This window comes from Rhinopithecus roxellana, chromosome 21 (assembly GCF_007565055.1).
Source record: "Rhinopithecus roxellana isolate Shanxi Qingling chromosome 21, ASM756505v1, whole genome shotgun sequence".
In the NCBI taxonomy this organism is placed as follows: domain Eukaryota; kingdom Metazoa; phylum Chordata; class Mammalia; order Primates; family Cercopithecidae; genus Rhinopithecus; species Rhinopithecus roxellana.
Window position 1 is genome coordinate 58,075,254 of NC_044569.1, and position 21,365 is coordinate 58,096,618.

A 21,365-nucleotide genomic window follows, 5' to 3' on the forward strand; every position below is an offset into this window, starting at 1 on the left:
TTACACGTTTCTCTTCGGTGATCAGTTTGCTAACACAGTTTTCTGGATATCTGCAATTAGATACTTCTTAGCACAATGAAGCTTACGGTGACAAAGGAAATACCTTCAGATCAAAACTAGAAAGAAGGTTTCTTAGAAACTTCTTGTGATGTGTGAATTCATCTCACGGACTTACACTTATGTTTCGTGGAGCAGTCCATTAACACTGTTTCTGAGGAAACTGAGAAGGGCTTCTTTGGATCGTTTTGAGGCCTATGCTGATAAAGGAAATATCATCAGTTCAAAACGTGAAAGAAGCTTTCTGAGAAACCTCTGTCTGATCTGTGAATTCATCTCACAGAGTTACAACTTAGACCTGAGGATGCAGTTTGCTAACACTCTTTTCGTGGGTCCTGTAACGTGATATTTCGGCGCCCATAGGGGCCCATTGTGAAAAAGGAATTATCCTCACATAAGAAATACTGAGAATCTTTCTGAGAGATTGCTTTCTGATGTGTGACTGCATCACACAGCATTCCACCCTTCGCTTTTTGGAACAATTTGCTGACACTGTTGTCGTGTATTCTGCAACGTGATACTTGGGAGCCCATAGGGGCCCATGGTGAAAAAGAAAATATCCTCACTTGATAACCAGAGAGAAGTTTTCTGAGCGATTGCTTTCTGATGTGTGACTTCATCACACAGAGTTCCACCCTTCCCTTCTTGGAACAGGTTGCTAACACTGTTGTCGTGGATTCTGCAATGTGATATTTGGGAGCCCATAGGCGAACATGGTGATAAAGGAAATATTCTCACTTAATAACCAGAGAGAAGCTTTCTGAGAGATTGCTTTCTGATGTGTGACTTCATCACACAGGTTGCCACCCTTCCCTTCTTGGAACAGTTTGGTAACACTGTTTTCGTATATTCTGCAAAGTGATATTTGGGAACCCATAGGTGCCCTTGGTGAAAAAGGAATTATCCTCACATAATAACTAGAGAGAAGCTTTCTGAGAGATTGCTTCCTGAAGTGTGACTTCCTCTCACAGAGTTCCACCATTCCCTTCTTGGAACAGTTTGCTAACAGTGTTGTCATAGATTCTGTAAAGTGATATTTAGGAGCCCATAGTGGCCCATGGCGAAAAAGGAAATATCCTCACATAATAATGACAGAGAAGCTTTCTGAGAGATTGCTTTCTGATGTGTGACTTCATCACACAGAGTTCCACCCTTTCCTTCATGGAACAGTTTGCTACCACTGTTGTCGTGCATTCTGCAAAGTGATATTTGGGAGCTCATTGAGGGCTATGGTGAAAAACGAAATATCCTCAGATCAAAACTGGAAAGAAGCCTTCTGAGAAACTGCATTGCCATGTGTGAATGCAACCCACAGAGCTACACGTTTCTCTTCAGTGATCAGTTTGCTAACACAGTTTTCCGGAAATCTGCAATGGGATACTTCTCAGTGCAATGAAGCTTAGGGTAAAAAGGAAATATCCTCAAATGAAAACTAGAAAGAAGCTTCCTTAAAAACTCCTTGTCGATGTGTGAATTCATGTCACAGAGTTACACTTTTGTTTCGTGGAGCAGTCCATTCACACTGTCTTTGAGGAACCTGAGAAGGGTTCTTTGGATTGTGTTGAGGCCTAAGCTGATAAAGGAAATATCATCAGTTCAAAACGTGAAATAAGCTTTCTGAGTAACTTCTTTCTGATCTGTGAATTCATCTCACAGGGTTACAACTTACACCTCAGGAAGCAGTTTGCTATCACTCTTTTCGTGGAATGTGCAAAGTAATATTTGGGAGCGCATAGGGACCCATGGTGAAAAAGGAAATATCCTCAGATAATAACTAGAGAGAAGCTCTCTGAGAGATTGCTTTCTGATGTGTGACTTCATCACACCGAGTTCCACACTTCCCTTTTTGGAACAGTTTGCTAAAACTGTTGTCGTGGATTTTGCAAAGTGATATTTGGGAGCCATTAGGGGCTTTTGTAAAAAAGGAAATATCCTCACATAATAACTAGTGAGAAGCTTTCCTTGACATTGCTTTCTTAAGTGTGACTTCCTCTCACAGAGTTCCACCATTGCCTTCTTGGAACAGTTTCCTAACACTGTTATCGTGGATTCTGCAAAGAGATATCTGCGACCTCATTGAGGGCTATGGTGAAAAAGGAAATATCCTAAGATAAAAACCTGAAAGAAGCCTTCTGAGAAACTGCATTGCCAAGTTTGAATGCAACTCACAGAGTTACACGTTTCCTTTCAGTTATCAGTTTGCTATCACAGTTTTCTGCAAATCTGCAATTAGATACTTCGTATCACAAGGAAGCTTACGGTGACAAAGGAAATACACTATGATGAAAACCAGAAAGAAGCTTTCCTAGAAACTTCTTGGTGATGTGTGAATTCATCTCACAGAGTTACACTTACGTTTTGTGGAGGAGTTAAGTAACACTGTCTTTGATGAACCTGAGAAGGGCTTTTTGGTTCGTATTCAGGACTATGCTGATAAAGGAAATATCATCAGTTCAAAACGTGAAAGAAGCTTTCTGAGAAACTTTCTTCTGATCTGTGAATTCATCTCAGAGAGTTACACCTTAGACCTCAGGAAGCAGTTTCCTAACACTCTTTTCGTGGAATCTGCAAATTGATATTTGCGAGTCCATACAGGCTCAAGGTAAAAAAGGAAATTTCCCCAGATAATAACTAGAGAGAAGCTTTCTGAGAGACTGCTTTCTGAAGTGTGACTACATCACACGGAGTTCCACCCTTCCCTTCTTGGAACAGATTTCTAACACTGTGGTCGTGGATTCTGCAAAGTGGTATTTGGGAGCCCATAGGGGCCTATGGTTAAAAAGGAAATATCCTCAGATAATAACTAGAGAGAAGCATTCTGAGAGATTGCTTTCTGATGTGTGACTTCATGACACAGAGTTCCACCCTTCCCTTCTTGAAACAGTTTGCTAACACCCTTGTCGTGGATTCTGCAAAGTAATACTTCGGAGCCCATGGGGGCCCATGGTGAAAAAGGAAATATCCTCACATAATAAATAGAGAGAAGCTTTCTGAGAGATTGCTTTCTAATGTGTGACTTCATCACACAGAGTTCCCCCCTTCTCTTTTTGGAACAGTTAGCTAAGACTGTTGTCGCTGATTCTGAAAGTGATATTTGGGAGCTCATTGAGGGCTGTGGTGAAAAAGGAAATATCCTCAGATCAAAACTGGAAAGAAGCCTTCTGAGAATCTGCATTGCCATGTGTGAATGCAACTCACAGAGTTACACGTTTCTCTTCAGTGATCAGTTTGCTTCCTAAGTTTTCTGGAAATCTGCAATGGGATACTTCTTAGCGCAATGAAGCTTACGGTGACAAGGGAAATATCCTCAGAGGAAAACTAGAAAGAAGCTTTCTTAGAAACTTCTTGGTGATGTGTGAATTCATCTCACAGAGTTACAATTATGTTTCGTGGAGCAGTCCATTAACACTGGCTTTCAGGAACCTGAGAAGGGCTTCTTTGGATCTTATAGAGGCCTATGCTGATATAGGAAATATCATCAGTTCAAAAAGTGAAAGAAGCTCTCTGAGAAACTTCTTTCTGATCTGTCAATTCTTCTAAAAGAGGTACACCTTAGAACTTAGGAATCAGTTCGCTAACACTGTTTTTGTGGAATGTTCAAAGTGATAATTGAGGGTACATAGTAGGCCATGGTGAATAAGCAATTATCCCCAGATAATAACTAGAGAGAAGCTTTCTGAGATTTTACTTTTTGATGTGTGACTTCATCACAAACAGTTCCACCCTTGTTCCCTTCTTGGAACAGTTTGCTAACTCTGTTGTCGTGGATTCTGCAAAGTGATATTTGGGAGCCCATAGGGGCCCATGGTGAAAAAAGAAGTATCCTCACCTAATAACTAGAGAGAAGCTTTCTGAGAGATTGCTTTCTGATGTGTGACTTCATCACACAGAGTTCCACCCTTCCCTTCTTACAACGGTTTGCTAACACTGTTGTCGTGGATTCTGCAAAGGGATATTTGGGAGCCCATTGAGTGCTATGGTGAAAAAGGAAATATGCTCTGACCAAAAGTGGAAAGAAGACTTCTGAGAAACTGCATTGCCATCGGTGAATGCAACTCACAGAGTTACACATTTCTCGTCAATGATCAGTTTGCTAACACTGTTTTCTGGAAATCTGTATTTAGATATTTCTTAGTGCAATGCAGCTTACGGTGACAAAGTTAATATCCTCAGATGATAACTAGAGAGAAGCTTTCCTAGAAACTTCTTGGTGATGTGTGAATTAATCTCACAGTGTTACACTTATGTTTCATGGTGCAGTCCATTAACACTGTCTTGGAGGAAACTCAGAAGGGCTTCTTTGGATCGCATTGAGGCCTACGCTGATACAGGAAATTTCATCATTTCAAAACGTGAAAGAAGCTTTCTGAGAAACTTCTTTCTGATCAGTGAGTTCATCTCACAGACTTACAACTTAGACCTCAGTAAGCAGTTTGCTAACACTCTTTTCGTGGAATCTGCAAAGTGATATCTGGGAGCCCATGGGGGCCCAAGGTGAAAAAGGAAATATCCTCAGATAATAATTAGAGAGAAGCTTTCTGAGAGATTGCTTTCTAATGTGTGACTTCATCACACAGAGTTCCACACTTCGCTTCTTAGAACAGTTTGCTAAAAATGTTGTCCTGGATTCTGCAAAGTGATATTTGGGAGCCCATAGCGGCCCATGGTGAAAAAGGAAATATCCTCACATAATACCTAGAGAGGAGTTTTCTCAGAGATTGCTTTCTGATGTGTGACTTCATCACACAGAGTTCCACATTTCCCTTCTTGGAACAGTTTCTGACACTGTTGTCGTGGATTTTGCAATGTGATATTTGGGAGCCCATAGGAGCCCATGGTGAAAAAGGAAATATCCTCACGTAATAACTAGAGAGAAGCGTTGTGAGAGATTGCTTTCCGATGTTTGACTTCATCACAAGAGTTCCACGCTTCCCTTCTTGGAACAGTTTGCTTACACTGTTATCATGGATTCTGCAAAGGGATATTTGCTAGCCCATTGAAGGCTATGGTGAAAAGGACACATCCTCAGTTCAAAACTGGAAAGAAGCCTTCTGAGAAACTGCATTGCAATGAGTGAATGCAACTCACCGAGTTAAACGTTTCTCTTCAGTGATCAGTTTGCTAACAGTTTTCTGGAAATCTACAACGGGATACTTCTTAGTGCAGTGAAGCGTAAGATGACAAAGGAAATACCCTCAGATGAAAACGAGAAAGAAGCTGTATTAGAAACTTCTTGGTGATGTGTGAATTCATCTCAAAGAGTTACACTTATGTTTTGTGCAGCAGTCCATTAACACTGTCTTTGAGGAACCTGAGAAGGGCTTTTTTGGATCGCATTGAGGCCTACGCTGACAAAGGAAATATCATCAGTTCAAAACGTGAAAGATGCTTTCTGGGAAACTTCGTTCTGATCTCTGAATTCATCTCACGGAGTTACACCTTAGACCTCAGGAAGCAGGTTGGTATCACTCTTTTCGTGGAATCTGCAAAGTGATATTTCAGAGCCCATAGGGGCCCATGCTGAAAAAGGAAATATCCTCACATAATAACTAGAGAGAAGCTTTCTGAGACATTGCTCTCTGAAGTGTGACTTCATCACACAGAGTTCCAACATTCCCTTCTTGGAACAGCGTGCTAACACTGTTGTCGTGGATTCTGAAAAGTGATATTTGGGAGCTCATTGAGGGCTATGGTGTAAAAGTAATTATCCTCAGATCAAAACTTCAAAGAAGCCTTCTGAGATACTGCATTGCCATGTGTGAATGCAACTCACTGAGTTTAAACGTTTCTCTTCAGTGATCAGTTTGCTAACACAGTTCTCTGGAAATATACATTTGGGTACTTAGCACAATAAAGCTTATGGTGACAACGGAAATATACTCAGATGAAAAGTAGAAAGAAGCTTTCTTAGAAACTTCTTCGTGATGTTTGAAGTTATCTCACAGGGTTACATTTATGTTTCGTGGAGCAGTCCATTAACACTGTCTTGAGGAACCTGAAAAGGGATTCTTTGGATCGTATTGAGGCCTACGGTGATAAAGGAAATATCATCAGTTCAAAACGAGAAAGAAGCTTTCTGAGAAACTTTTATGATCTGTGAATTCATCTCACAGAGTTACAACTTTGGCCTCAGGAAGCAGTTTGCTAACACTCTTTTCGTGGAATCTGCAAAGTGATATTTGGGAGCCCATAGGGGCCCATGCTGAAAAAGGAAATATCCTCACATAATGAATAGAGAGAAACTTTCTGAGAGATTGCTTTCTGATGTGTGACGTCATCACACAGAGTTCCACACTTCCCTTCTTGGAACAGTTTGCTAACACTGTTGTCGTGGATTCTGCAAAGTGATATTTCGGAGCCCATAATGGCCCATAATGAAAATGGAGATATCCTCACATAAAAACTAGAGAGAAGCTTTCTGAGAGATTGCTTTCTGATGGGTGACTTCATCACAGAAAGTTCCACCCTACTTTCCTTGGCACAGTTTGCTAACACTGTTGCCGTCGATTCTGCCAAGTGATATGTGGGAGCTCATTGAGGCCCATGGTGAAAAAGGAAATATCCTCAGATCAAAACTGAAAAGAAGCCTCCTGAGAAACTGCAAGGCCATGTTTGAATTCAACTCACAGAGTTACACGTTTCTCTTCAGGGATCAGTTTGCTAACACAGTTTTCTGGAAATCTGCATTTTCATACTTCTTAGTACAACGAAGCTTACTGTGACAAAGGAAATATCCTCAGATGACAAATAGAAAGAAGCTTTCTTCGAAACTGCTTGGTGATATGTGAATTCATCTCAGAGAGTTACACTTATGTTTCCTGGAGGAGTCCATTAATACTCTCTTTGAGGAACCTGAGAATGGCTTCTTTGGATCGCATTGAGGCCTACGCTGAGAAACTAAATATCATTAGTTCAAAACGTGAATCTTTTTGAGAAACTTCTGTCCGATCTGTGAATTCTTCTCACAGAGTTGCACATTACAACTCAGGAAACAGTTTGCTAACAATCTTTTCGTGGAATCTGCAAAGTGATATTTGGGAGCCCATTGGGGCCCATGGTGAAAAAGGAAATATCCTCAGATAATAACTAGAGAGAAGCTTTCTGAGGGATTGCTTTCTGATGTGTGACTTCATCACACAGAGTTCCACCCTTCCCTTCTTGGAACAGTTTGCTAACACTGTTGTCGTGAATTCTGCAAAGTGATATTGGGAGCTCATTGAGGACTATGGTGAAAAAGGAAATATCCTAAGATTAAAACTGGAAAGAAGCCTTCTGAGAAACTGCATTGCCATGAGCGAATGCAACTCACAGAGTTACACGTTTCTCTTCAGTGATCAGTTTGTATCACAGTTTTGTGGAAATCTGCAATTAGATACTTCATAGCGCAAGTGAATCTCACGGTGACAAAGGAAATATCCTCAGATGAAAACTAGAAAGAAGCTTTCGTAGAAATATCTTGGTGATGTGTCAATTCATCTCACAGAGTTACACTTATGTTTCGTGGAACAGTCCATTAACAGTGTCTTTGAGGAAACTGAGAAGCGCTTCTTTGGATCGGATTGAGGCCTACGCTGATAAAGGAAATTTCATCAGTTCAAAACGTGAAAGAAGCTTTATGAGAAACTTTTTTCTGATCAGTGAGTTCATCTCACAGACTTACAACTTATACCTCAGGAAGCAGTTTGCTAACACTCTTTTCGTGGAAATTGCAAAGTGATATTTGGGATCCCTTAGGGCCCCGTGGTGAAAAAGGAAATATCCTCACATAATAACTAGAGAGAAGCTTTCTGACAGATTGCTTTCTGATGTGTGACTTCATCACACAGAGTTCCACCATTCCCTTCTTGGAACAGTTTGCTAACATTGTTTTTGTGTATTCTGCAAAGTGATATTTGGGAGTCCATAGGGGCCGAGGGTAAAAAAGGAAGTATCCTCACATCAAAACTAGAAAGAAGCTTTCTGAGAGATTGATTTCGGATATGTGACTTCATCACACAGATTTCCACCCTTCCCTTCTTCTAACAGTTTGGTAACACTGTTGTCGTGGATTCTGCAAAGTGATATTTGGGAGCTCATTGAGGGCTATGGTGAAAAAGGATATATCCTCAGATTAAAAGTGGAAAGAAGCCTTATGAGAAACTGCATTGCCATGTTTGAATGCATCTCACAAAGTTACACGTTTCTCTTCAGTGATCAGTTTGTTAACACAGTTTTCTGGAAATCTGCAATTAGATACGTCTGAGAGCAATGAAGCGTATGGTGACAAAGGTATAATCCTCAGATGAAAACTAGAAAGAAGCTGTCATAGAAACTTCTTGGTGATGTGTGAATTCATCTCACAGAGTTACACTTATGTTTCATGGAGCAGTCCATTAGCACTGTCTTTCAGGAAACTGAGAAGGGCTTCTTAGGATTGCATTGAGGCCTATGCTGAAAAAGGAAATATCATCAGTTCAAAACCTGAAAGAAGCTTTCTGAGAAACTGCTTTTTGATCTGTGAATTCATCTAAAAGAATTACACGTCAGTCCTCAGGAAGGTGTTTCCTAACACTCTTTTCCTGGAATATGCAAAGTGATATTTGGGAGTACATAGTAGCCCATGGTGAAAATGGAAATATCCTCAGATAATAGATAGCGAGAAGCTTTCTGAGAGATTACTTTCTGATTTGTGACTTCATCACACAGAGTTCCACCCTTCCGTTCTTGGAACAGTTTGCTAACACTGTTGTCGTGGATTCTGCAAAGTGATATTTGGGAGCCCATAGGGGCTCATGGTGAAAAAGGAAATATCGTCACATAATAACTAGAGAGAAGCTTTCTGAGAGATTGCTTTCTGATGTGTATCTTCATCACACATAGTTCCATCCTTCCTTTTTTGGAACAGTTTGCGAAGACTGTTGTCGTTGATTCTGCAAAGTGATATTTGGGAGCTCATTGAGGGCTATGGTGAAAAAGGAAATATCCACAGATCAAAACTGGAAAGAAGCCTTCTGAGAAACTGCATTGCCATGTGTGAATGCAACTCACAGAGTTACACGTTCCTCTTCAGTGATCAGTTTGCTAAAACAGTTTTCTGGAAATCTGCAATTGGATTCTTCTTAGCACAATGATGCTTACAGTGACAAAGGAAATACACTGAGATGAAAACTAGAAAGAAGATTTCTTAGAAAATTCTTGGTGATGTGTGAATTCATCTCACAGAGTTACACCTATGTTTCGTGTAGCAGTCCATTAACACTGTCTTTGAGGAACCTGAGAAGGGCATCTTTGGATCGTATTGAGGCCTACGCTGATAAAGGAAATATCATCAGTTCAAAACGTGAAAGAAGCTTTCTGAGAAACTTCTTTCTGATCTGTGAATTCGACTCACAGGGTTACACTTTAGAACTCAGGAAACAGTTTACTAATACTCTTTTCGTGGAATCTGCAAAGTGATATTTGGGAGGCCATAGGGGCCCACGGTGAAAAATGAAGTATCCTCAGATAATAACTAGAGAGAAGGTTTCTGAGGGATTGCATTCTGATGTGTGACTTCATCACACAAAATTCCACCCTTTCCGTCTTGCAACAGTTTCCTAACACTGTTGTCGTGGATTCTGCAAAGTGATATTTGGGAGCCCATAGGGACGCATGGTGAAAAAGGAAATATCCTCAGATAATAACTAGAAGGAAGCTTTCTGAGAGATTGCTTCCTGATGTGTGATTTCATCACACAGAGTTCCACCCTTCCCTTCTTGGAACAATTTGCTAACACTGTTGTCATGGATTCTACAATGTGATATTTGGGAGCTCTTTGAAAGCTATGCTGAAAAAGGAAATATCCTCAGATCAGAACTGGAAAGAAGCCTTCTGAGAAATTGCATTGCCATGTGTGGATGCAACTCACAGACTTTCACTTTTCTCTTCAGTGATCAGTTTGCTAACACAGTTTTCTGGAAATCTGCAATGGGATACTTCTAAGCACAATGAAGCTTACGGTGACGAAGGAAATATCCTCAGATGAAAACTACAAAGAAGCATTCTTAGAAACTTCTTGCTGATGTGTGAATTCATCTCACAGATTTACACTTATGTTTCGTGGAGCAGTCCATTAACACTGTCTTTGAGGAACCTGAGAAGGAATTCTTTGGATGGCATTGAGCCCGACGCTGATAAAGGAAATATCATCAGTTGAAAACGTGAAAGAAGCTTTCTGAGAAACTTCTTTCTCATCTGTGAATTCATCTCATAGAGTTACACCTTAGACCTCAGGAAGCAGTTTGATAACACTCTTTCGTGGAAACTGCAAAGTGATATTTTGGAGCCCATAGGTGCCCTTGGTGAAAAAGGAATTGTCCTCACATAATAACTGGAGAGAAGATTTCTGAGAGATTGCTTTCTGTTGTGTGACTTCATCACACAGAGTTCCACCCTTCTGTTTCTGGGACAGTTTGCTAACACTGTTGTTGTGGATTCTTCCGTGATATGTGGGAGCCCTTCGGGGTCCATTGTGAAAAAGGAAATATCCTCACATAATAACTAGAGCGACGCTTTCTGAGAGATTGCTTTCTGATGTGTGACTTCATCACACAGACTTCCACCCTTCCCTTCTTGGAACAGTTTCCTAACACTGTTGTCGTGTATTCTGCAAAGTGATATATGGGACCTCATGGAGGGCTATGGTGAAAAACGAAATATCCTGACATCAAAACAGGAAAGAAGCCTTCTGAGAAACTTCATTGCCACGTGTGAATGCAACACACGGAGTTACACGTTTCTCTTCAGTGATCAGTTTGGTAACACATTTTTCTGGAAATCTGCAATGGGATACTTCTTAGCGCAATGAAGCTTGCGGTGACAAAGGAAATATCCTCATATGAAAATTAGAAATAAGCTTTCTTAGAAACTTATTGGTGATGGGTGAATTCATGTCACAGAGTTAACACTTATGTTTCGTGGGGCAGTCCGTTAACACTGTCTTTGAGCAACCAGGGAAGGGCTTCTTTGGATCGCATTGAGGACTATGCTGATAAAGGAAATATCATCAGTTCAAAGCGTGAAAGAAACTTTCTGAGAAACTTCTTTCTGATCTGTGAATTCATCTCACAGAGTTACCCCTTAGACCTCAGGAAGCAGTTTGCTAACAATCTTTTCGTGAAATCTGCAAAATGATATTAGGGAGCCCATAGGGGCCCATGGTGAACAAGTAAATATCCTCACTTAATAACGAGAGAGAAGCTTTCTGAGAGATTGCTTTCTGATGTGTGACTTCATCACACAGAGTTCTTCCCTTCCCTTCAAGGAACAGTTTGCTAACACTGTTTTCGTGGATTCTGCAAAGTGATAAATGGGAGCTCCTTGAGGGCTACGGTGAAAAAGGAAATATCCTCAGATCAAAACTGGAAAGAAGCCTTATGAAAAACTGCCTTGCCATGTTTGAATGCAACTCACAGAGTTACACGTTTCTCCTCCGTGATCAGTTTGCTGAGAAAGTTTTCTGGAAATCTGCAGTGGGATTCTTCTTAGCGCAATGTAGCTTACATTGACAAAGGAAATATCCTCAGATGAAAACCAGAAAGAAGCTTTCTTAGAAACTTCTTGGTGATGTGCGAATTCATCTCACAGAGTTACACTTATGTTTCGTGGAGCAGTCCATTAAACCTGTCTTTGAGGAACCTGAGAAGGGTTTCTTAGGATCGCATTGAGGCCTACGCTGATAACGGAAATATCATCAGTTCAAAACGTGAAAGAAGCTTTCTGAGAAACATCTTTCTGATCTGTGAATTCATCTCATAGAGTTAAACTGTAGACCTCAGGAAGCAGTTTGCTAACACTGTTTTCGTGGAATCTGCAAAGTGATATTTGGGAGTCCATAGGGGCCCAAGGTGAAAAAGGAAATATCCTCCCATACTAACTAGAGAGAAGCTTTCTGAGAGATTGCTTTCTGATATGTGACTTCATCACACAGAGTTCCACTGTTCCCTTCTTGGAACAGTTTGCTAACATTGTTGTCGTGAATTCTGCAAAGTGATATTTGGGAACTCCTTGAGGGGTAAGGTGAAAAAGGAAATATCCTCAGATCAAAATTGGAAAGAAGCCTTCTGAGAAACTGCATTGCCATGTGTGAATGCAACTCACAAAGTTACACGCTTCTCTTCAGTGATCAGATTGCTCACACAGTTTTCTGGAAATCTACAATGGAATACTTCTTAGCGCAACGAAGCTTACCGTGAAAAAGGAAATATCCTCAGAGGAATAGTAGAAAGAAGCTTTGTTAGAAACTTCTTGGTGATGTGTGAATTCATCTCACAAAGTTACACTTATGTTTCGTGGAGCAGTCCATTAACAGTGTCTCTGAGGAACATGAGAAGGGCTTCTTAGCATCGCATTGAGACCTACGTTGATAAAGGAAATATCATTAGTTCAAAACGTGAAAGAAGCTTTCTGATAAACTTTTCTCTGATCTGTGAATTCATCTCACAGAGTTCCACGTTAGACCTCAGGAAGCACTTTGCTTACACTCTTTTCATAGAATCTGCAAGGTGATATTTGGGAGACCATAGGGGCCCATGGTGAAAAAGGAAATATCCTCACATAATAAGTAAATAGAAGCTTTCTGAGAGATTGCTTTCTGATGTGTGACTTCATCACACAGAGTCCCACAATTCCCTTCTTGGAACATTACTAACACAGTTGTGGATTCTGCAAAGTGATATTTGGAAGCTCTTTGAGGGCTAAGGCGAGAAAGGAAATTACTTCAGATCAAAACTGGAAAATGGCCTTCTGAGAAACTGCATTGCCGTGTGTGACTGCTACTCACAAAGTTACAAGTTTCTCCTCAGCGATCAGTTTGCTAACACAGTTTTCTGGAAATCTGCAATGGGATACTTCTTAGCGCAATGAAGCTTACGGTAACAAAGGAAATATCCTCAGATGAAAACTAGAAAGAAGCTTTCTAAGAAACTTCTTGGTGATGTGTGAATTCATCTCAGAGAATTACACTTTTGTTTCGTAGAGCAGTCCATTAACACTGTCTTTTGGTACCTGAGAAGGGCTTATTTGGATCGCATGCGGCCGACGCTGGTAAAGGAAATATCATCAATTCAGAAGGTGAAAGAAGTATTTTGAGAAACTTCTTTCTGATCTGTGAATTCCTCTCACAGAGTTACACCTTAGACCTCAGGAACAGTTTGCTAACACTCTTTTTGTGGAATCTGCAAAGTGATATTTGGGAGCCCAAAGAGGCCCGTGGTGAAAAAGAAAATATCCTCAGATCAAAACTGGAAAGAAGCCTTCTGAGAATCTGCATTGCCATGTGTGAATGCAACTCACAGAGTTACACGTTTCTCTTCAGTGATCAGTCTGCCAACAAAGTTTTCTAGAATTGTGCAGTGGGATACTTATTCGCGCAATGAAGCTTATGCTTACAAAGGAAATATCCTCAGATGAAAACTAGAAAGAAGCTTTCTTAGAAACTTCTTAGTGATGTGTGAATTCATCTCACAGAGTTACACTTATGTTTCGTGGAGCAGTCCATTAACACTGTCTTTGAGGAACCTGAGAAGGGCTACTTTGGATCGCATTGAGGAATACGCTGATAAAGGAAATATAATCAGTTCAAAACGTGAAAGAGGCTTACTGAGAAACTTCTTTCTGATCTGTGAATTCATCTCACAGAGTTTCAACTTAGACCTCAGGAAGCAGTTTGCTAACACTCTTTTCGTGGAATCTGCAAAGTGATATTTGGGATCCCATAGTGGCCCATGGTGAAAAAGGAAATATCCTCACATAATAACCAGAGAGAAGGTTTCTGAGAGTTTGCTGTCTGACGTGTGAGTTCATCACACAGAGTTCCACCCTACCCTTCTTGGAAAAGTTTGCTAACACTGTTGTCGTGGATTCTGCAAAGTGATATTTGGGAGCCCATATGGGCCCATGGTGAAAAAGGAAATATCGTCAGATCACACCTGGAAAGAAGCCTTCTGAGAAACTGCATTGCCATGTTTGAATGCAAATCACAGTGTTACACGTTTCTCTTCACTGATCAGTTTGTTAACACAGTTTTCTGGAAATCTGCAATTAGATACTTCATAGTGCAATGAAGCTTACGGTGACAAAGGAAATATCCTCAGATGCAAACTAGAAAGAAGCTTTCTTAGAAACTTCTTGTTGATGTGTGAATTCATCTCACAGAGGTACACTTATGTTTCGTTGAGCAGTCCATTAACACTGTATTTTCTAACCTGAGAAGGGCTTCTTTTGATCGCATTGAGGCCTACGCTGGTAAAGAAAATATCATCAGTTCAAAACGTGAAAGAAGCTTTCTGAGAAACTTCTTTCTGATCTGTGAGTTCATCTCACAGTGTTACACCTTAGACCTCAGGAAGCAGTTTGCTAACACTCTTTTCGTGGAATCTGCAAAGCGATATTTGGGAGCCCATAGGGGCCATGGTGAAAAAGGAAATATCCTCAGATAATAACTACAGAGAAGATTTCTAAGAGATTGCTTTCTAATGTGTGACTTCATCACACAGAGTTGCACCGTTCCCTTCTTGGAACAGATTGTTAACACTGTTGTCATGGATTCTGCAAAGTGATATTTGGGAGCTCATTGAGGGCTATGGTGAAAAAGGAAATATCCTCAGATTAAAACTGGAAAGAAGCCTTCTGAGAAACTGCTTTGCCATGTCTGAATGCAACTTACAGAGTTACACGTTACTATTCAGTGATCAGTTTGCTAACAAAGATTTCTGGGAATGTGCAGTGGGATTCTTCTTCGCGCAATGAAGCTTACGGAGGCAAAGGAAATATCCTCCGAAGAAAGCTAGATAGAAGCTTTCTTACAAACTTCTTGGTGATGTGTGAATTCATCTCACAGAGTTACACTTCTAATTCGTGGAGCAGTACATTTACAGTGTCCTTGAGGAACCTGAGAAGGGCTTCTTTGAATCGCATTGAGGCCAACGCTGGTAAAGGAAATATCATAAGTTCACAAGGAGAAAGAAGCATTCTGAGAAACTTCTTTCTGATCTGTGAATTCATCTCTGAGAGAGACAACTTAGACCTCAGGAAGCAGTTTCCTAACACTCTTTTCGTGGAATCTGCAAAGTGATATTTGGGAGCCCACAGGGGCCCATGGAGAAAAAGGAAATATCCTCACATAATAACCAGAGAGAAGCTTTCTGAGAGATTGCTTTCTGATGTGTGACTTCATCACACAGAGTTCCACCCTACCCTTCTTGGAACAGTTTGCTAACACTGTTGTCGTGGATTCTGCAAAGTGATATTTTGGAGCCCAAGGGGCCCAAGGTGAAAAAGGAAATATACTCATATAATAATCAGGGAGAAGCTTTCTGAGAGACTGCTTTCTGATGTGTGACTTCATCACACAGAGTTCCACCGTTCCCTTCTTGGAATAGTTTGCTAACACTGTTGTCCTGGATTCCACAAAGTGATATTTGGGAGCTCCTTGATGGCTACAGTGAAAACGGAAATATCCTCAGATCAAAACTGGACAGAAGCCTCCTGAGAAACTGCATTGTCATGTGTGAATGCAACTCACAGAGTTACACATTTGTCTTCAGTGATCAGCTTGCTAACAAAGATTTCTGTAACTCTGCAATGGGATACTTCTTAGCGCAATGAAGCTTACGGTGTCAAAGGAAATATCCTCAGATTCAAATAGAAATAAGCTTTCTTAGAAAATTCTTGGTGATGTGTGAATTCATCTCACAGAGTTACACGTATGTTTCGTCGAGGAGTCCATTAACACTCTCTTTGAGGAAACTGAGAAGGGCTTCTTTGGATCGTATTGAGGCCTACGCTGATAAAGGAAATATCATCAATTCAAAAGGTGAAAGAAGCTTTCTGAGAAACTCCTTTCTGATCTGTGAATTCATTTCACAGAGTTACACCTTAGACCTCAAGAAGCAGTTTGCTAACACTCTTTTCGTGGAATCTGCAATGTGATATTTGGGAGCCCTTAGGGGCCCACAGTGAAAAAGGAAATATCCTCAGAAATTAACTAGAGAGAAGCTTTATGAGAGATTGCTTTGTGATGTGTGACTTCATCACACAGAGTTCCACTCTTCCCTTCTTAGAACAGTTTGCTAACACTGTTGTCGTGGATTCTGCAAAGTTATATTGCCAGCCCATAGGGTCCCATGGTGGTAAAGGAAATATCCTCAGATAATAACTAGATGGAAGCTTTCTGATACATTGCTTTCTGATGTGTGACTTCATCACATAGAGTTCCACCCATCTCTTCTTTGAACACTTTGCTAACACTGTTGTTGTGGATTCTGCAAAGTGATATTTGGGAGCTCATTGAGGGCGATGGTGAAAAAGGATATGTCCTCAGATCAAAACTGGAAAGAAGCCTCCTGAGACACTGCATTGCCATGTGTGAATGCAACTCACAGTGTTACAAGTTTCTCCCCAGTGATCAGTTTGCTAACACAGTTTTCTGGAAATCTACAATTAGATACTGCTTAGCGCAATCAAGCTTGCAGTGACAAAGGAAATACCCTCAGATGAAAACTAGCAACAAGCGTTCTTAGAAACTTCTTGGTGATGTGTGAATTCATCTCACAGAGTTACACTTATGTTCCGTGGAGCAGTCCATTAACACTGTCTTTGAGGAACTTGAAAAGGGCTTCTTTGGATCGCATGGAGGCCTACGCTGAGAGAGGAAATATCATCAGTTCAAAACGTGAAAGAAGCTTTCTGATAAACGCTTTGTGATCTGTGAATTCATCTCACAGAGTTACACCTTAGACCTCAGGAAGCAGTTTGCTAACACTCTTTTCGTGGAATCTGGAATGCGATATTTGGGAGCCCATAGGGGCCGGTGGTGAAAGAGGAAATACCCTCACATAATTACCAGAGAGAAGCTTTCTGAGAGATTACCTTCTGATGGGTGACTTCATCACATAGGGTTCCACTCTTCCCTTCTTGGGACAGTTTGCTACCACTGTTGTCGTGGATTCTGCAAAGAGATATTTGGGAGCCCATAGGGGCCCATGGTAAAACAGGAAATATCCTCACTTAATAACTAGAGAGAACCTTTCTGAGAGATTGCTTCCTGATGTGTGACTTCTTCACACAGAGTTCCACCCTTCCCTTCTTGGAACAACTTGCTAACACTGTTGTCGTGGATTCTGAAAAGTGATATTTGGGAGCCCATAGGGGCCCATGGTGAAAAAGGAAATATCCTCACTTAATAACTAGAGAGAAGCTTTCTGAGAGATTGCTTTCTGATGGGTTACTTCATCACACAGAGTTCCCCCCTTCCCTTCTTGGAATAGCTTGCTAACTGTGTTGTCGTGGATTCTGTAAAGTTATATTCGGTAGCTCATTGAGGGCTATGCTGAAAAAGGAAATATCCTCAAATCAAAACTGGAAAGAACCTTCTGAGAAACTGCATTGGCATGTGTGAATGCAACTCACAGAGTTTCACCTTTCTCTTCAGTGATCAGTTTGCCAACACAGTTTTCTGGAAATCTGCAATGGGATACCTCTTAGCGCAATGACGCTTACGGTGACAAAGAAATATCCTCAGATGAATATTAGAAAGAATCTTTCTTACAAATTCCTGGGGATGTGTGAATTCATCTCACAGAATTACACTTATGTTTTGTGGAGCAGTCCATTAACACTGTCTTTGAGGAACCTGAGAAGGGCTTCTTTGGATCGTATTGAGGCCTGTGCTAATAAAGGAAATATCATCAGTTCAAAACGTGAAAGAGCTTTCTGAGAAACTTCTTTCTGATCTGTGAATTCATCTGACAGATTTACAACTTAGATCTCAGGAAGCTGTTGGCTAACACTGTTTTCGTGGAAACTGCAAAGTGATATTTGGGAGCCCATAGGGGCCCATGGTGAAAAAGGAAATATCCTCACATAATAACTAGAGAGAAGCTTTCTGAGAGATTGCTTTCTGATATGTGAATTCATCACACAGAGTTCCACCTTTCCCTTCTTGGAACAGTTTGCTAACACTGTTGTCGTGGATTCTGCAAAGTGATATTTGGGAGCTCATTTGAGGCTATATTGAAAAAGGAAATATCCTTTGATCAAAATTTGAAAGAAGCCTTCTGAGAAACTGCATTGCCATGTGTGAATGCAACTCACAAAGTTACACGTTTCTTTACACTGATCAGTTTGCTGACAAAGGTCTCTGGAAATCTGCAATGGGATACTTCTAAGCGCAATGAAGCTTATGGTGACAAAGGAAATATCCTCAGTTTAAAACTAGAAAGAAGCTTTCTTAGAACTTCTTGTTGATGTGTGAATTCATCTCACAGTGTTTCACTTATGTTTCGTGGAGTAGTCCATTAACACTGTCTTTGAGGAACCTGAGAAGGGCTTCTTTGGATTGCATTGAGGCCTACGCTGATAAAGGAGATATCATCAGTTCCAAACGTGAAAGAAGCTTTCTGAGTAACTTCTTTCTGATCTGTGAATTCATCTCACAGCGTTACTAATTAGACCTGAGGATGCTGTTTGCTAACACTCTTTTCGTGGAATCTGCAAAGTGATATTTGGGAGCTCATAGGGGCCCATGGTGAAAAAGGAAATATCCTCAGATAATAACTAGAGACAAGCTTTCTGAGAGATTGCTTTATGATGTGTGACTTCATCACACAGAGTTCCACACTTCCATTCTTGGAACAGTTAACTAACACTGTTATTGTGTATTCTGCAAAGTGATATTTGGCAGCTCATTGAGGGCTATGGTGAAAAAAGAAATATCCTCAGATCAAAACTGGAAAGAAGCCTTCTGAGAAACTGGATTGCCATGTGTGAATGCAACTCACAGCATTACACGTTTCCCTTCAGTGATCAGTTTGCTAACACAGTTTTTTGGAAATCTGCTATGGGATAGTTCTTAGCTCAATGAAGCTTACGGTGACAAACGAAATACCCTCAGATGAAAGCTAGAAAGAAGCTTTCTTGGAAACTTCTTGGTGATGGGTGAATTCATGTCACAGATTTGCAGTTATTTTTCTTGGAGCAGTCCATTAACACTGTCTTTCATGAAACTGAGAATGGCTTCTTTGGAACATATTGGAGCTTACGCTGATAAAGGAATTATCATCAGTTCAAAACGTCAAAGAAGCTTTCTGAGAAACTGCTTTCTGATCTGTGAATTCTTCTCACAGTGTTACAACTTAGAACTCAAGAAGCAATTCGGTACCACTCTTTTCGTGGAATCTGCAAAGTGATATTTGGAAGCCCATAGGGGCCCATGGTGAAAAAGGAAATATCCTGACGTAATAACTAGAGAGAAGCTTTCTAAAAGATTGCTTTCCAATGTGTGACTTCATCACACAGCGTTCCACCCTTCCCTTCTTGGAACAGTTTGCTAACACTGTTGTCGTGGATTCTGCAAAGTGATATTTGGGAGCCCATAGTTGCCCATGGTGAAAAAGGAAATGTCCTCAGATAATAACTAGAGAGAAGCTTTCTGAGAGATTGCTTTCTGATGTGTGATTTCATCACATAGAGTTCCACCCTTCCCTCTTGGAAATGTTTGCTAACACTGTTGTCGTGGAATCTGCAAAGTGATATTTGGGAACTCTTTGAGTGCTATGGTGAAAAAGGAAATATCCTCATATAAAAACTGGAGAGAAGCCTCTGAGAAACTGCATTAGAATGTGTGAATGCAACTCAAAGAGTTACACGTTTCTCTTCAGTGATCAGTTTGCCAACACAGTTTTCTGGAAATCTGCAATTAGATCCTTCTTACCGCAATGGAGCTTACGGTGACAAAGGAAATATCATCAGTTCAAAACGAGAGAGAAGCTTTCTGAGAAATTTCTTTCTGACCTCTGAATTCATCTCACAGAGTTACACCTTAGACCTGAGGAAGCAGTTTGCTAACACTCTTTTCGTGGAAACTGCAAAGTGATATTTGGGACCCCATTGGGGCTCAAGGTGAAAAGGAAAATTTCCTAACATAATAACTAGAAAGAAGCTTTCTGAGAGATTGCTTTCAGATGTGTGACTTCATCACACAGAATTCCACCCGTCCCTTCTTGGAAAAGTTTGATAACACTGTTGTCGTGGATTCTGCGGAGTGATATTTGGGAGCTCACTGAGGGCTATGGTTAAAAAGGAAATATCCTCAGATCAAAACTGGAAAGAAGACTTCTGAGAAACTGTATTTACATGTGTGAATGCAACTCACAGAGATACACGTTTCTCTTCAGTGACAAGTTTGCTAACAAAGTTCTCTGGAAATTTGCATTGGGATATTTTTTAGCACAATGAATCTTACGGTGACAAAGGAAACATCCCCAGATGAAAACTAGAAACAAGCTTTCGTGGAAACTTCTTGGTGATGAGTCAATTCATCTCACAGACTTACACTTACGTATCGTGGACCAGTCCATTAACACGGTCTTTTAGGAACATTAGAAGGGCTTCTTTGGATCGCATTGAGGCCAACGCTGGTAAAGGAAATATCATCAGTTCAAAACGTGAAAGAAGCTTTCTGAGAAACTTCTTTCTGATCTGTGAATTCATCTCAAAGTGTTCCACCTTTGACCTCAGGAATCAGTTTGCTAACTCTCTTTACATTGAATCTGCAAAGTGATACTTGGGAGCCCATAGAGGCCCCTGGTGAAAAGGGAAATATCCTCACATACTAACGAGAGAGAAGCTTTCTGAGTTATTGCTTTCTGATGTGTGACTTCATCACACAGAGTTCCACACTTCCCTTTTTGAAATAGTTTGCTAACACTGTTGTCGAGAATTGTGCAAACTGATATTTGGGAGCTTATTGAGGGCTATGTTGAAAAAGGAAATATCCTCAGATCAAAACCGGAAAGAAGCCTTCTGAGAAACTGCATTGTCATGTGTGAATGCAACTCACAGAGTTACACTTTCTCTTCAGTGATCAGTTTGCTAACAAAGTTTTCTGGAAATCTACAATGGGATACTTCTTAGCGCAATGAAGCTTACAGTGACAAAGGAAATATTCTCAGATGAGAACTAGAAAGAAGCTTTCTTAGAAATTTCTTGGTGATGTGTGAATTCATCTCACAGAGTTACACTTATGTTTCGTGGAGCAGTCCATTAACACTATCTTTGAGGAACCTGAGAAGGGCTTGTTTGGATGGTATTGAGGCCTACGCTGACAAAGGAAATATCATCAGTTCAAAATGTGATAAAGCTTTTGAGAAACTGCTTTCTGATCTGTGAATTCACCTCACAGAGTTACACACTGGACCTCAGGAAGCACTTTGCTAACACTCTTTTTGTGGAATCTACAAAGTGATATTTCGGAGCCCATAGGGGTCTATGGTGAAAAAGGAAATATCCTC